The 14,658-nt window shown below is 40.6% G+C and overlaps 1 long non-coding RNA gene across 2 annotated transcripts in view; it reads right to left on the bottom strand.

Annotated features, from left to right (window-relative positions):
* LOC105748123 (uncharacterized) overlaps positions 1–14,658 on the bottom strand; it is an 81,999-nt gene that overhangs the window by 50,555 nt on the left and 16,786 nt on the right. For both annotated transcript variants that reach the window (XR_007479108.1, XR_007479109.1), the window contains exon 5: positions 8,380–8,475. This is a non-coding gene — a long non-coding RNA (uncharacterized LOC105748123). The remainder of the gene's footprint in view (positions 1–8,379; positions 8,476–14,658) is intronic.

The following is a 14,658-nucleotide window of genomic DNA, read 5'->3' as shown; positions in this document are numbered from 1 at the left end:
TCATTCATTGTGCATGAAAACTCTCCAACATCTAAAGCCACCTATCTTTAATAGTCAGCCAAACTCCTCAGTTTGACAGCTAACCACCCAGATGGCTTCTTAGTCTGTTTTGTTTTCAGAACTGAAAAAGTAGATCTAGTGCTAGAACCCATGACAGGTGTATACAACAGGCTCAATAACTGTGTGTTAAAAAGAGTTGATGAATTAAGTCATTTTCATATTGGTATCAGTCTGATTCAACTCTCGTAGCATCTGAGTTATCACAAGGTAATAAAACAAAACATCAAAGAAGATAAATATAATTGCTAGTCCACTTTTGTGGATTAAAAAAAATAATAAGATTCTGTGTTCTGTCCTGTTATTTCTTGTGCTTATCTCTGGCAATGTCATTCAAAGTCATACAGTCTGGATGACTGCTTCCATATAGATAACTCCCCAAGTCCTATCTCTAACACTGAACTTCCAGCAAAGTCATAATGCCCTAGACCCATAGGGCAGCATTCTGTTCAACTGTGTGTGTTGCCAGTGTTTACAGAGGACTTCCTAAGTTCCTGAGTTTACAAACTATTATCTCCAGCACTCCTATGAAATAGGTACTACTACACAGATTCTGGTGTTGACATGTACTAGGTGTGTAACCTTGGAAGGCTTAAAGAAATCGAGCAGCTTTTTCCAAGGTTATGTATCTAGAACATGTCAAAACCAGGATCTGAACCCAGGTTGGGTCTGACTGCAGAACCCAAGTTCCCAACCCTCAGTCCATTCTCCCCTTCCACTAGATCAACTTGAGAATAATGTCTGTCTCTGATTTCATCGTAGTATCCACCCAAAGCAGGCAACGCACTTGTATTTAGTTTGTGTCAAGAGTTATCTGTTGGGGCTTCCCTGGTGGCACAATGGTTAAGAATCCGCCTGCCAATGCAAGGGACACAGGTTTGAGCCCTGGTCCGGGAAGATCCCACATGCCGCGGAGCAACTAAGCCCGTGCGCCACAACTACTGAGCCTGTGCTCTAGGGCCTGTGTGCCACAACTCCTGAGCCCACATGCCACAGCTACTGAAGCCCATGTGCCTAGAGCCCGTGCTCCTCAACAAAAGAAGCCACCGCAACGAGAAGCCCGTGCACCGCAACGAAGAGTAGCTCCCGCTCGCCACAACTAGAGAAAGGCCACGTGCAGCAACGAAGACCCAACGCAGCCCAAATAAATAAATAAAATTTATTTTTTAAAAAAAAGAGTTATCTGTTGACTAAACATATCCTGATTGAGGAAGTTAGCTAAGGTGTTGCCTGATATCAAAGAATAATTCCTGTTCCAAATTAGAGAATGCTCTACTAAGTTTCATAAAACATAACAACAGTGCAGACAATGAAGACAAAAACCAGAGGATAATAAACTAAAGTCATGTAACCTCTATACCTCAAACTTATCCTAGCGTTTAGGATTTCACCTACACTAAGGACAATCATGTTATACTATCATGTCTCCAGGTTCTACATTCCATGTTTCCTACTGGGGTTCCTTCCCAAATGAATGAATAAACTCCAGATCTCTACCCTTCCTGGACCTATGGCAGTTTAAGTGGGCCAAATCCAGCCATGTTCTGAGAGATGATAATTAGAGAATAATTTTTAAGGATCAAATGCTATACAAAAAAAAGGGTACTTTTCTGCCCCCCTGAGATTTCACACTTGGGTTTTGTCACCTTACCTGAATTAAATGTATCGGAGTTTTGTCCTGTGAAGACATCATATCCTGCTCTCTCTCTTGTCTGCTAACAGGAATCCCCTACTTGGTACTCCGTAGTGAATAACAGACTTGAGAGTTTGTTCAAATACACCAAAAATATTTACTACGTGTGTATCTCAGGAATACAAATGCTATCCATTTGGATTAAGTTTTAAGCACAACAGTCTCACAGTATGTAATTTCATGGTAGGTTTAGAACATTAAAAAGACTCTCCTAAAAAAAAAAAAAAAAGACTCTCCTAGGCCTTCCACGATATTCCCTTTCCTCTGGGCGGCAATTCCCTGGAGTCAGTACTCTCTGTTAGGCCATCTACCTCCACTCCCAGACGCAGCCTGAGCTCTCCTCTCAAGCCCCGAGGTAAAGAGAGTGAGTCCTTTTCCCTCTGGGCCCCAGATCTAGTCCTCTCAGTTCAAAAGCTTTCTCCTCAGCCACTGGACCCCACCACCTAACCACTTGGGTGTCCCCCTTCCAAAGAATTCCTTCTCCTTGAGCATATTCTCAGCCCCACTCCTGTTCTCTTTAGCCTGGGTCCTTGCTAGAAGTCGGTTTTTTCTACAACTCTCTCCTCCCAGCATCACCCACTCACCTGACTCAGCAAGGGTCACACCAATTGCACACTTTAAAGATTTTTCTATATCTTGAGCATTGTTTTCTTTTACATCTGAACAGAACAGTAAGGCATGAACATTTGACTACAGTTTAAGTCCCTGACTCTAGGTAGGGAAGTGCTCGCTTTATCCGTGACTTTTACGATGAGACATTTTTTGCTACAGATATTAATTAGTTGCTTTTAAATGTATGCAGTCAGAACAAGAGAAGAGCCTTGAAATAAAGCAGAAGAGATCAGGTACTTCTTAATCACCTGGATACTAAAACACTTAAATGTACCACTGATGGGGGTTGTAAAATTTCTAATTCTGTCAATGTTCAAGAAAAAAATAAATAATAAAATGGAGAGAAAACAATTATCTGTCTTTGATGATTTGGTATCATTTGCCTGAAGGAAGAACTTAGAGTGTTGGATAGTCCCTCTGACTTATTCTTTGTTTTCATCGCTACTTTAGAAGGTAATTTGATCCACTCTAATAGTCCCAGGGAACCACTTATCCTTTTCCAAGCATCCACTATAAGACTGAACCTGGCTTTGGTACTCCTCTTTCTTTAAACTCACTCCAAAAATGGGCTTCAGAGAATGACTTTTCTAAAGTCAACACAAACTTCAGACTTCGGGTCTCTATAACAACTGGTCACAGAATGTGGATGAAACTCAAAAACTCAGTGCTGCTCTCAAAGTTTTCAAAGCAAAACAATGAACCAAGATGCAGAAATAGAGTGAAGTTAAGTCAGAAAGAGAAAGACAAATACCGTATGCCCACACATATATATGGAATTTAAGAAAAAAAAAAATGTCATGAAGAACCTAGGGGTAAGAAGGGAATAAAGACACAGACTACTAGACAATGAACTTAAGGATATGGGGAGGAGGAAGGGTAAGCTGTGACAAAGTGAGAGAGTGGCATGGACATATATACACTACCAAACGTAAAATAGATAGCTAGTGGGAAGCAGCCGCATGGCACAGGGAGATCAGTTCCGGTGCTTTGTGACCACCTAGAGGGGTGGGATAGGGAGGGTGGGAGGGAGGGAGACCCAAGAGGGAAGAGATATGGGAACATATGTATATGCATAACTGATTCACTGTTATAAAGCAGAAACTAACACACCATTGTAAAGCAATCATACTCTAATAAAGATGTAAAAAAAAAAAAAAAGATGCAGAAATAAGCACAGCCTTCAAATGACACTGAAGCCCACTGGCTTACTTCCATGAAGCTCCTGAGTTCTAGAAATTACCGTTCTGTAAATGACTTTTTTTACTTTGTCAGGATCATCCACTCAAACAACCTTGGTATGTCACCATCAGTGCTTAGATCTTTAAAAAAAACGTCTTTCACTGGCACAGGACAGAAGATTCAAGAATTCAGAGAAACATTCATAGGTTAAAAGAAAATATCTTCAAGGCATGTATCAGATTGTGGCTTTCAGCATCAAATACTGTAGTCAGATTTCTTGAATAATGTTTTGTGAGATCCTTAAAAATGAATGGTTATACATTTTTCATTTTTAAATATAAATTTTCTCATTTCCTACTTGTGATTAGGGTTGAAATATAAATTCAGTCCAAAAAAGTATTTTCCTTCAAAAATCTACGCTATAAATCTATCAACTTAGTTCTGTAAACTACCTCAGATAAATTCCAAGTTGGACAAATACACCAGATAACATCAATAAATAACTGTTACTTATATTAATTATACCAGTGATTCTCCACTTTGGGCAAATGTTTGATTCTGTTCTTAAAAGCTTAAATACAAAACAGCGGGAGTTTAATGTTACGAGGAGCCAAGGACATTTGCTGAACACCAGGAAAACTTTAAAAAGCACATCTTCATTCAGTTCAAAGCAAAGAGATTTGACTCCTTCAGAATAACAGAAGTGGAGATAGGACTACAGAGAGACTGCAGGGTTTTAAAAAGAGCATGGAGCCTGGCATCAGGAGGACCAGGATTTGAATCCTGGCTCAGTTACGCGCCAGCTGTGTGTCCTCGGCCAAGCTTCTTCAGCTCTCTGAAATTCAGTTTCTTCCGCTGCAGAGTAACAGGAGTATCCACCTCCCAGAGCTGTTAGGAAGACTGAGTCAGACAAAGCATTTGCAACCAGTACAGCACCTGACACACAGTAAATGCGACGCATTCCGTTCTTCTGCCTGCCTCTCCCCTGTAAAACCAATGCGGCGGGTCTTGAGAACTTAGAATGGCCGTGGAATAGTTGCATTCTTTAAAAAAAAAAATGTGTTTAAATCATATTTTAAGAATACTGACGGGGATGTTGACACAACGTGGATGAAGCTTGAAGACATTATGCTAAGTGGAATAAGCCAGTCACAAAAGGACAAATACTGTATGATTCCTCTGATATCAGGTCCCTAGAGCAGTTAAATTCATAGAGATAGTAAGTACAACAGTGGCTGCCCGGGGCTGGGGGCAGGGGGAAATGAGTTGGTGTTTAATGGGTTTCAGTGGGGAAGACAAAAAGGTTCTGGTGATGGATGGTGGTGACAGTTGCAAAACAATCTAAATGTTCTTAATGTCACAAAACTGTACACTTAAAAATGGTTAAAATGATCAATTCTATATATATTTTACCACACAGAGACTACTGAAAAGTACTTGTTATTTAAAAGAACCTTATAATAAGTTCTTTTGACAAAAGAATTATTTATAGTTAAATAAATAGTCATGTTGTAGTTTACTTGTTCCAGCTCCCAGGCTAAGGAGAGCACTATGGGAGAAAACTCAAGCACCTCTCCCATTGGGTGGAAAAACTTGCTTTCCACTTCAGCCAGGCCCTCGCTGCTGGGCGATACTCCACAACCTGTCCCTAGTCAGCTATCTCTTGATTCCTACAATTGCTGTTCCAAGCATGTGCAGACATTCAGACCGTCAAATACCTATACTACCTTATGCCAAAATAAAGACCCTCCCTCTACCCTTTTTCCGTAATCTACCTCCTGTTTCAAATTGTTTTTTAAGATGGCCTATACATACTCACTGCCTGTACTCATTAATGCCCACTGCACCTAGCCACTGGAATGAAGTTTCTAATGCCAGTATTACAATTTTTATCACTGAGAGCCTCTGACTTGACCAAATCCAATGGCGTCATTCTACTTCTCATCCCAACTTGACCTCTTATAGTGGCATCTGATACTGAGTACTTCCCTTTTTGAATCTGTTCTTCGATGGGCTTTTCCTGCCCTCTTAATGCTGCAATGTCCAGAGGTCCTCTGCTTGGCCCGCTCAGGTAGCTCCCCTTTTGTAATCTCACCCATTCACACACACATGACTCCACCCTCCACAACTTTCTCTCCTAAACTTTGGAGTCACGTTTCCAACGGTCTGCTAGTTGTTGCCATTTAGATGCCCCCTTCTTGGATGTCCAAAACCAAATCCAAGCTTCCTTTCTACTCTCTCATCCAATGGCTAGAGGATTAAAAAAATCTATAGCCATTTGCTGTTCTTCCATCTCTCTCACAACTGCTATATGGAGCTCCAGTCAATAAGCCTCACAAACTCTACTTCCCAAAGCACACTCCACACTGCCTCCCCCCGCTCATCGCCACTGTCAGGGCCCTAATCCAGGCCCTTCATCTCGCTCATCTGGACCACTGCTCACTGCACCAATCTCCTAACCAGTCTATTCTCTTCAGTTTTCTCCCTTCCAGTCCAATTTTCACACTGCTGCCAGGACATTCTTCTAAAATGTGAATCTGTGCCATTCCTTTGATTTTAAAACCTCCAATGGTTCCCCACAGTCAACAGGGCCAACACCAGATACTAGGACTACAGACACAGCTCCTTCCAATCTCATTTCCCACCACGTGCCCACTCCCCAACTCCCATGAGCCTCAAGCTCCTTTTCAACGTCTCAAGAAATGATCCTCGGACCTCTATGGCTGGTACATGCTCCTCCTTCTTCTACACATGGTGAGCAGCTACATATCCACTTCCCAACCTCCCCAGGCCGAAGTGATCACAGGCTTCCGGTCTGTCTGTGAGGCCTCTGCTGCAACACTTAACACACAGCATCTCATTTACTCTGCTCTTGCTCCCAAGCCATCACTGAAACCTACTTGGTGGAGCACCTCAAGATCAGGAACTCCACACCCCACTCGTTTTTCCATCCACCCCAGATTCTCTATGGCTCACGTGATCTGTCTCCCTAGTCAACGGATCTCCTGACCATCAAGGCGCAGCGACTCCACTGCCATGCTGATGTACCGTGGTGAGTGTGTCTACTACAAGGCGTGGAAATCATTCATTTGTTCATTCCACTAACACTTTTTAGACATGGGGATACACAGATGAGTAAGACTTGACACCTTCCACTGAGGAGTTCATGCTCTAGTAGGGAAAACAAACACATAAACAGACATTTATATAACATGTTGGAGGAGCCCAGTGACAGAGTGATTCCCAGGACATTCTGGAGTGGAGGGGCCCAGAGGAGGACAATGAACCCAGCAAGTGGGGGGAACTGGGTATGAGAGAGGCCACTGGATGAAGCTTCTGGGACTGATGGTGCCCAAAGTGAGTCTCAGAGAACATTAGGGAAAGAGGAAGGGATAGGACAGGTGGGAGACAGGAGAAGGAAAATACAGCAATTAACCACACTAACTTTTTGTCCACTGCCCAAGTACAAGCAGTAAAAGTCACAAGACAGTCCTCGCAAATATATCCAGACATTTAATTGTGAAAACAAACAACAAAATTGTCAACCTCCCAGGACACTCTTTCTCACTCCCTTTTTGTCTGTCCCTCTCTCTCATACCCACTGACACAAGAAATACTTAATACATGTAATGAAAAATATATGTAAGACCGGTCATGGCAGTATTGACATGTTTAGAGCCCATGTTTTCATGGCCGCTTCAATAGTCACTTCTTATCTGTGCTCTCCATGCCAAAGTTTCTCAGACTTCCCTCACTCCTGCTGGCCTTCTCCCCAACTCCCTGACCCTTTCAGCTCTTCCTGGGCTCACCTTCCACGCACAATGCAGAACTAGGATACCTCATTTAATGTTGCCCTATTTACTCAAATATGACGTTACCATGTCAGTCAGATCTTTTTGTGCTAAAAAGAATTTATCAATACTTTTTTTCATAGCATAAAGTCTACACTTTAATTTAGAAGCACAGTTACTATTGATATACTGGTTTCGTTTCTTTAGTTCTTCAGAAGACCCAAAGTTATTCTTAAAGGAAAAAGAGCCCTATCAGAAAAAAAATTGAAATAATCATCATCACACATTTCTCTGCTATATGAGCAGAGAAAGCTCAGATTTCATTTCTGGCTATGTCGGTGTTTTACACTACATAATTCCTTGGTCCATCTGATCTCAAATCCTTATAGAAATCTTGATATATACTATCTCACATAAAGTAATTTTTAAAATATTTTCACGTTTTTGTTCCATCTTATTGACAATTATTTTTACTAATTTGAAAACTGATTAAATACATGTACAGAAACGTAACATAAAAGAATACAAAATCATCTTTCAAGTTACTATTTACATTTGTCAGCAGCTATCTTAATCATATTTACTAATCATCCCTGCAAGTTCAGTTAACAAAACCTATGAACAGGGCTTCCCTGGTGGCGCAGTGGTTAAGAGTCCTCCTGCCGATGCAGGGGACACGGGTTCGTGCCCCGGTCCGGGAGGATCCCACATGCTGTGGAGCGGCTGGGCCCGTGAGCCACGGCCACTGAGCCTGCGCGTCCGGAGCCTGTGCTCCGCAGCGGGAGAGGCCACAATAGTGAGAGGCCCGCGTACCGCAAACAAAAACAAAAAACAAAAACAAAAACAAACCTATGAATAATAGAACTGCACTTAAAGTTGGGAGGTAAGGAGGAGGGAAAACAGATGATCCCTTGTCTTGGTTCTGATCTTGAAGTCATACAAACAGGGGGAAGGGAAAGGAAGGCAGGAGGGCGAAGAGCACAGATGAGAATAGTTAAAAACAACGTGTGAAGTAAAAAAATTATAAAGTAAGTTGATTTCACTCACAGTTAAGAGTCCCTGAAAACAAGTGAAGTAAAATCCTATTCCATCCCTCAGTCCAAGAACTGAGCAGAAGTTCCCTTCCAGGCAGGCTTGGTGGTGCTAAAAGGAGGCAAGAAGGATGTGAGATCTCAAAATCTAAGTGATGAAAGGCATGCCAGCCATTCATCCTCCCACTTCAGGCGCTTTTTAAAAAAAAGTTAATCATCGAATTAAATGTTATAATCCAATTTCCAAAATTGTTCTACTCCACTTAAACTGCTGTCACCTCTAATAATCTTACAGGCAAATGCATTCATTTCAAACATCATTCTCTTCAGATTCTGCGATATCTGAAGCTCTCGATCACTTTACCTTTTTTGTTCCTGCCAGGAATACAGAGGGCTCTTTCTCTAACGCTATAGATCTAGCCCCTCTTCCTAACTGTACTCCAAACCACGCTTTCCCCCTGAGGCTTGGTCCTCGGTGCTCTGGCCTGCCTCCCTGCATACGCATCCCTTGAAGAATTTAACCCTCACTTCTGGGATGACAAATGTGAAGTTTCCCTCTTTGGCTAGACATTTCAACATGAGCCCTGGTTCATGTTGCAACTGCTTAGGAATTTCCCCTTGAACGTCTAAAACCAGACGAGCACCTTTATCTCCTCAAAATTGGTTTCTCTTACCAGTTATTACATGCCTGATCATCCTGCAGGCATTTGTTTTGACTCACATCTTCCTCTCTCTCGTTGTGCTGCACCCCTCATGTGCATCCTACTTTCTCCCCTCTCATCTCCCCCGACTAACTCCATCAGTACTCTACCGCTGGATTACTGCACTCGGGTCTACCTCCTATTTCTCCCTTCCTTCAATTCATCTTTGTCACTGCTACCAGATTAATCTTCTGCCATGGTATTCTTCTTTTTCAAAATCATACCGCCATTCTTCTTCTTCAGAAGACAGATGGTGTGGTGGTTTTAAAATGCTCCCAGACTCTTTGACACACCTCTCCTTAAAAGGTGGAAGCTAATGCCCCTCCCCTTGAATGCATGCTGAACTTACTGGCTTGCTTCTAAGGAATAGAATGTCGCAAGAGAGCTCACTGCTCCCAAATCCCTGACCCACAGAAATTGTTAAGAGATTGTAAATGCTTGTTGGTGTTCTTAGCCACTAAATTTAGGGGTAATTTGTTACATGGCAATAGATTATTAATTCAGAAAGCCTTTCTGCTGCCAAGTGGATCAAATCCAAACTCTCTGGGCACCCAAGGTCTTCCAGTAACTGACTTTATCTTTAAATACAAACACCTGCTTCAGTCTAAGGCCAGTTATTTCACTGACTTCACATGACATGGTAAAATTCTGCTTCTTTAGCCTATGCTAGTCTCACATGAAACGTCCTTCTTTGATTCTGCCTACTAATTTATAAATTTATTTACTTTTGGCTGCGTTGGGTCTTCGTTGTTGCACACGGGCTTTCTCTAGTTGTGGCGAGAGGCGGCTACTCTTCGTGTGGTGCGCGGGCTTCTTATCGCAGTGGCGTCTCGTTATGGACCATGGGCTCTAGGTGTGTGGGCTTCAGCAGTTGTGGCTCACGGGCTCTAGAGTGCAGGCTCAGTAGTTGTGGCGCACAGGCTTAGCTGCTCCGCGGCATGTGGGATCTTCCCGGACCAGGGATTGAACCTGTGTCCCCTGCACTGGCAGGCGGATTCTTAACCACTGTGCCACCAGGGAAGTCCCTGCCTACTAATCTAAATTCAACACTTTCCTTTTAGGCTCAGTTCAAAGTCCACCTACCAAAGAAATTTTTCTGTTTTCTAATGCATATAAATAAACATATATCTGATTTCCAAAACTGTAAGTTATTTAAGGGAGAAATCATGACTTTGCTATCTTTATATTCCCCATATTAATGGATACATAGATATACTTTTTGTTTAGAATTAACTTTTATGACCTTTCCTTCAAAAAAAAAGTTTTGAATGTCTTTTAAGACAGGACATATGGGGGCTTCCCTGGTGGCGCAGTGGTTCAGAGTCTGCCTGCCAATGCAGGGCACACGGGTTCGTGCCCCGGTCCGGGAAGATCCCACATGTCATGGAGCGGCTAGGTCCGTGAGCCATGGCCGCTGAGCCTGCGCGTCCGGAGCCTGTGCTCCGCAACGGGAGAGGCCACGACAGTGAGAGGCCCGCGTACCGCAAAAAAAAAAAAAAAGACAGGACATACACAATAAAGTTTAAACTTTAAAAAGTGTCAAATAGTTTGAGATGATAATTTGGTAGAATATATTACCAAAAAAATCTACATGGCTTATGGATAAGCAATTCCATTTCCAAGAATCTATTTTATAGATATAATTATACAAGTAAGCAAAAACAAAAGTACAAAGATATTTTCCACAGCATTGTTTATAAAAGGGAAAACTCAGGAGCAACATAAAAAACATCAACAGAGAAAAAATTAAATTAGGGTACAACAGACTACCATAGATCCATTTCAAAAAATCAAATATGTCTACATGTACTGACCTGTTCAAATTGCCATGATACAATAAGTGAAAAAAAAGCAAGTTTCAAATTTCACAAAGAAAATAAAATATTTAAGAATAAATTTGACAACAAATGTATAAAATCCATCTGAGGAAAACTTTAAAACATTCCTAAAAAAGACACAAATGAAGACTTTAACAAATAGGAAGACATTTCTTATTTTGGAAGAGAACAAGCCAACATCATAAAAATGTCAGTTCGTTGTAAATTAACTTATCAATGTAATGCGATCCCCATAAATATACCAATAATTCTTTTTACTGAAGCTGGAAAATTGATACTGAACCGCGTATTAAAACTACATGTGCAAGAACAGCCAGGAATACACCAAACGGGAGAGGGGAGGACTAGTCCTACTAGACATTAAATTATACTATAAAGCCTCTCAATGAAAAGTGTGCTACTAGCCCACAAGTAGACAGACAAATCAGTGGAGTAGCATGGAAAGTTCAAAAACAGACTGAAGTACAGATAGAACTTTAGTACTGTGTATGATAAAGGGGGCGTCTAAAAATCACTGGGGCAAAAGCTGACTTTTTAATAAATGGTTAAAGCAGTTGATCAGCCATTTGGAAAAAGATAAAATTAGATCCATTCTTCATACCATACACAAGAATATGCTCCAAATGAATGAGGGATCTAAATGTAAAACAATGAAGTCATACAAGTACCAGAGGTGGGGAAATGGTGAATTCTTCTCCAACCTTGATATAAGGAAGGGCGTGCTAACTATGACTCAAAAATCAGGAAGAATAAAAGACTGATAATTTGATTACATAAAAATGTTTAACAATTTTTTTCTGCATGGCAAAAAAATCATTAAACAAAGACAATAGATAAAATAGGAGAAAATATTTGCATCATATCACAGATATCCACAATAAAAAACACTTAAAATTGAGGAAATAAAAGACTAGTAACTTGACAGAAAAATAGGCAAAGGACATGAATATACACACACATACATATACAGACACGTACACATGTATACACATTACAAATACACACATGTATATGAACACATGAAAAGATATTAAATTTCACTTATAAAAGAAATACGAATCAAAACTACACTGACATGTTATTTCTGACCTATCAGACTGGCAAAAATTAAACAGTGTGAAAAGTCACCCTTGGCCAGGATATGGAGAACTAGGCACTCTCACGCAGAGCTCCTTGGAGAAATGGCCGCTTCCAGGGCTGAGGCAGAGAAAATAGACAAGGAGGATCATTCCGTGTCAGTAAAGTAAGGATGTGTCAAAGCACGGTGGGGGTATGCCGAAAGGACACAGGAGCCAGCTTGAAGAGGCTCCCACTGGCCAAAGCTGGGACAATTTGAGCTTCAAAATAAGTAAGGATCATACGGTAAAGGAAGAATTCATGAGTCCAAACTGATATTTTTAAAAAATAAATAAATGAGAGATAAGGGACCACTCTTTGTGGAAGTAAGCCAATGAATAAATGAAGAGGGAATGATGAAATTTTAAATCCGATTGGGCAACCATTACAAGGCTAACTGAGTCGGGCAAGAACCATCCATGGATTCTTAAGCCTACAAGTAAAAATCTGAGGAGTAACAGGTTATTAATGAAAAACATCACTCCACAAGATAGTTATCGTCTGAAAAGGGGGAAAGAGTAACACTGGTCAAACCTGGCAGGCTGGGCCTTAACCAAAGGATCAAAGTCAACACGCCCAGAAGTAGGACAAACAGACATTGTGTGCCTCTGAATATGATGAACTGAGAAGAACACAACGTCCCCTGTGCAGCATTTCTGCCAGAAATGCAAAACCTGAATCTAAACATGACGAAACTTCAAACAAACCAAAATTGAAGGATATGCTAATAATAATTGGCTAGCACTCTTCAAAACTGTCAATGCCATGAAACACAAAGAAAGACTGAGAAACTGTTCCAGATGAAAGGCGACCAGATGCAATGTATGGCCCAGGATTTTCTTCCTATAAAGACATTTGGGGAATAACTGATGGAATCTGACTAAGACCTATATTTTGATAATATTATTGTATCAGTGGTAATTTCCTGATTTTGAAAAAGAATAAACTTAATAAATAAGGAGAAAGAAAAGGAAAATTTGGCTGAGAACGCATAACCTGCATCTAACGATGAGGAAACTTCAGACAAACACAAAAGGAGGAATTTTCTACTATTTCCCAAAAAAAAAGGCACTATATTCTTCAAAAAATGTCGATCTGATAAAAGACAAACTGTAGAAATATTCTAGAAGAAAGGAGAGTAAACAGATATGACAAGTAAATGTAATATATAACCCTAGACTCGATCTTATACCACAGGGGAAAAAATGTTATAAAGGACAGTATTAGGTCAACTGTGATATGGATAGCAGATCAGAAGAAAATATTTTAACACAAATTTATAAAATAGTTACTGTTGTGTAAGTGACAATTCCTGTTCTTAGGAAATACACACTAAAATATGGGTAAAGGGCCACAATATATGTAACACTCTCAAATGATTCAGAAAAAAATATACACATACACACATATACATACAAAAATACACAGCAAGAAAATATACACAAATGATAAAGTAAATGCGGGAAATGTTAACAGTAAATGAATCTAAGTAAAAATAGTTTCTCTTTGCATTATCCTTGTTTTTTTTCCAACCTTCTTCATTTTTAATGGTTCATCCTCTAAATGAAACTACTACTCAGAATTACCATAAAATAAAGACCAGCAATCTTCAAAAAGAAACTACGCTAACAGTTACTGCTTAAATATTTTAACAATAACTGTATTTCCTAAGTGTTCACTTGAGAGATAAGGAGTCTCCAAATGGCCATGTTACATCCTAAGGAAAACACAACTGGAAAGAAGCTGAAACGTGCAAAAGAAATTCTATCACACGTGGCTAAGATCATAAGCTTCTCTAGAGTCAGGCTACCTGGCTCTGAACTTGGGCTCCAAGCCCTGGCTTTCCTAAGCTTTGATTTTCTATAAAGTGGGAATGATGATACTATCTATTTCCTAGGGCTGTTGTGCAATTAATGGAATAATAGGAAAAAACAACAACAACACATTTTAGCAAAGTGCCCAACACATGGTAAGCCCTCATTATTATCATTACTATTATCTCTCCTTTGTATTGTAACATATCTGCCACAGGGTAATGGGGCTTTTGGTAACTAATTACAAAGAACACCAGAGAAGAATTCGTTTTTATCCAGCACCACACAGTAAAGATGCTCTGACTTTAAGGCCCAGTTTTTAAGGTAGAACAGCCCCTGGAGCGAAAAAAAGTCCTCTATCAAATTCTCATGACTTGATGAAAGTATCAGTTGAAAAGATCCCATTCTTCCCCATCTTATTTCTATGTTTCCCAAGTAAAGTTATGATCCAAATTTTACCCTTTCGACCAGTCTACAACTGACCACAGTACACCTCCCTTGGCAAGTTACCTCACTGGGATATCCAATCTCCCGTAAGCCTGTAAGCTTGCTCAGCTTACTCATCACATCGTTCAGTCTCACAGTCCTCATCAACTCTGAATGAATTGATAAAAATCAAAATTCTTCACCTGCAAGGTCACACCATAGACAACCAAACAAACCACGCAGAGTTTCCCTGCTCCTGAAGGCCTGCCTGAGCAGTCAGCGGCTTCCCTCCCTGACAGGAATGTAACTACCACTGTTAACATGTTAACTTTCCAGAAGCATCTATCAAGGGTGGACCATCTGTCTCCATTAACCACAGGATGCCTAATGGACACTGGGA

This window comes from Orcinus orca, chromosome 9 (assembly GCF_937001465.1).
Source record: "Orcinus orca chromosome 9, mOrcOrc1.1, whole genome shotgun sequence".
Classification (NCBI taxonomy): domain Eukaryota; kingdom Metazoa; phylum Chordata; class Mammalia; order Artiodactyla; family Delphinidae; genus Orcinus; species Orcinus orca.
Note: the sequence above shows the minus strand (reverse complement) of the source record. Positions and strands in the feature narration are given on the sequence as shown.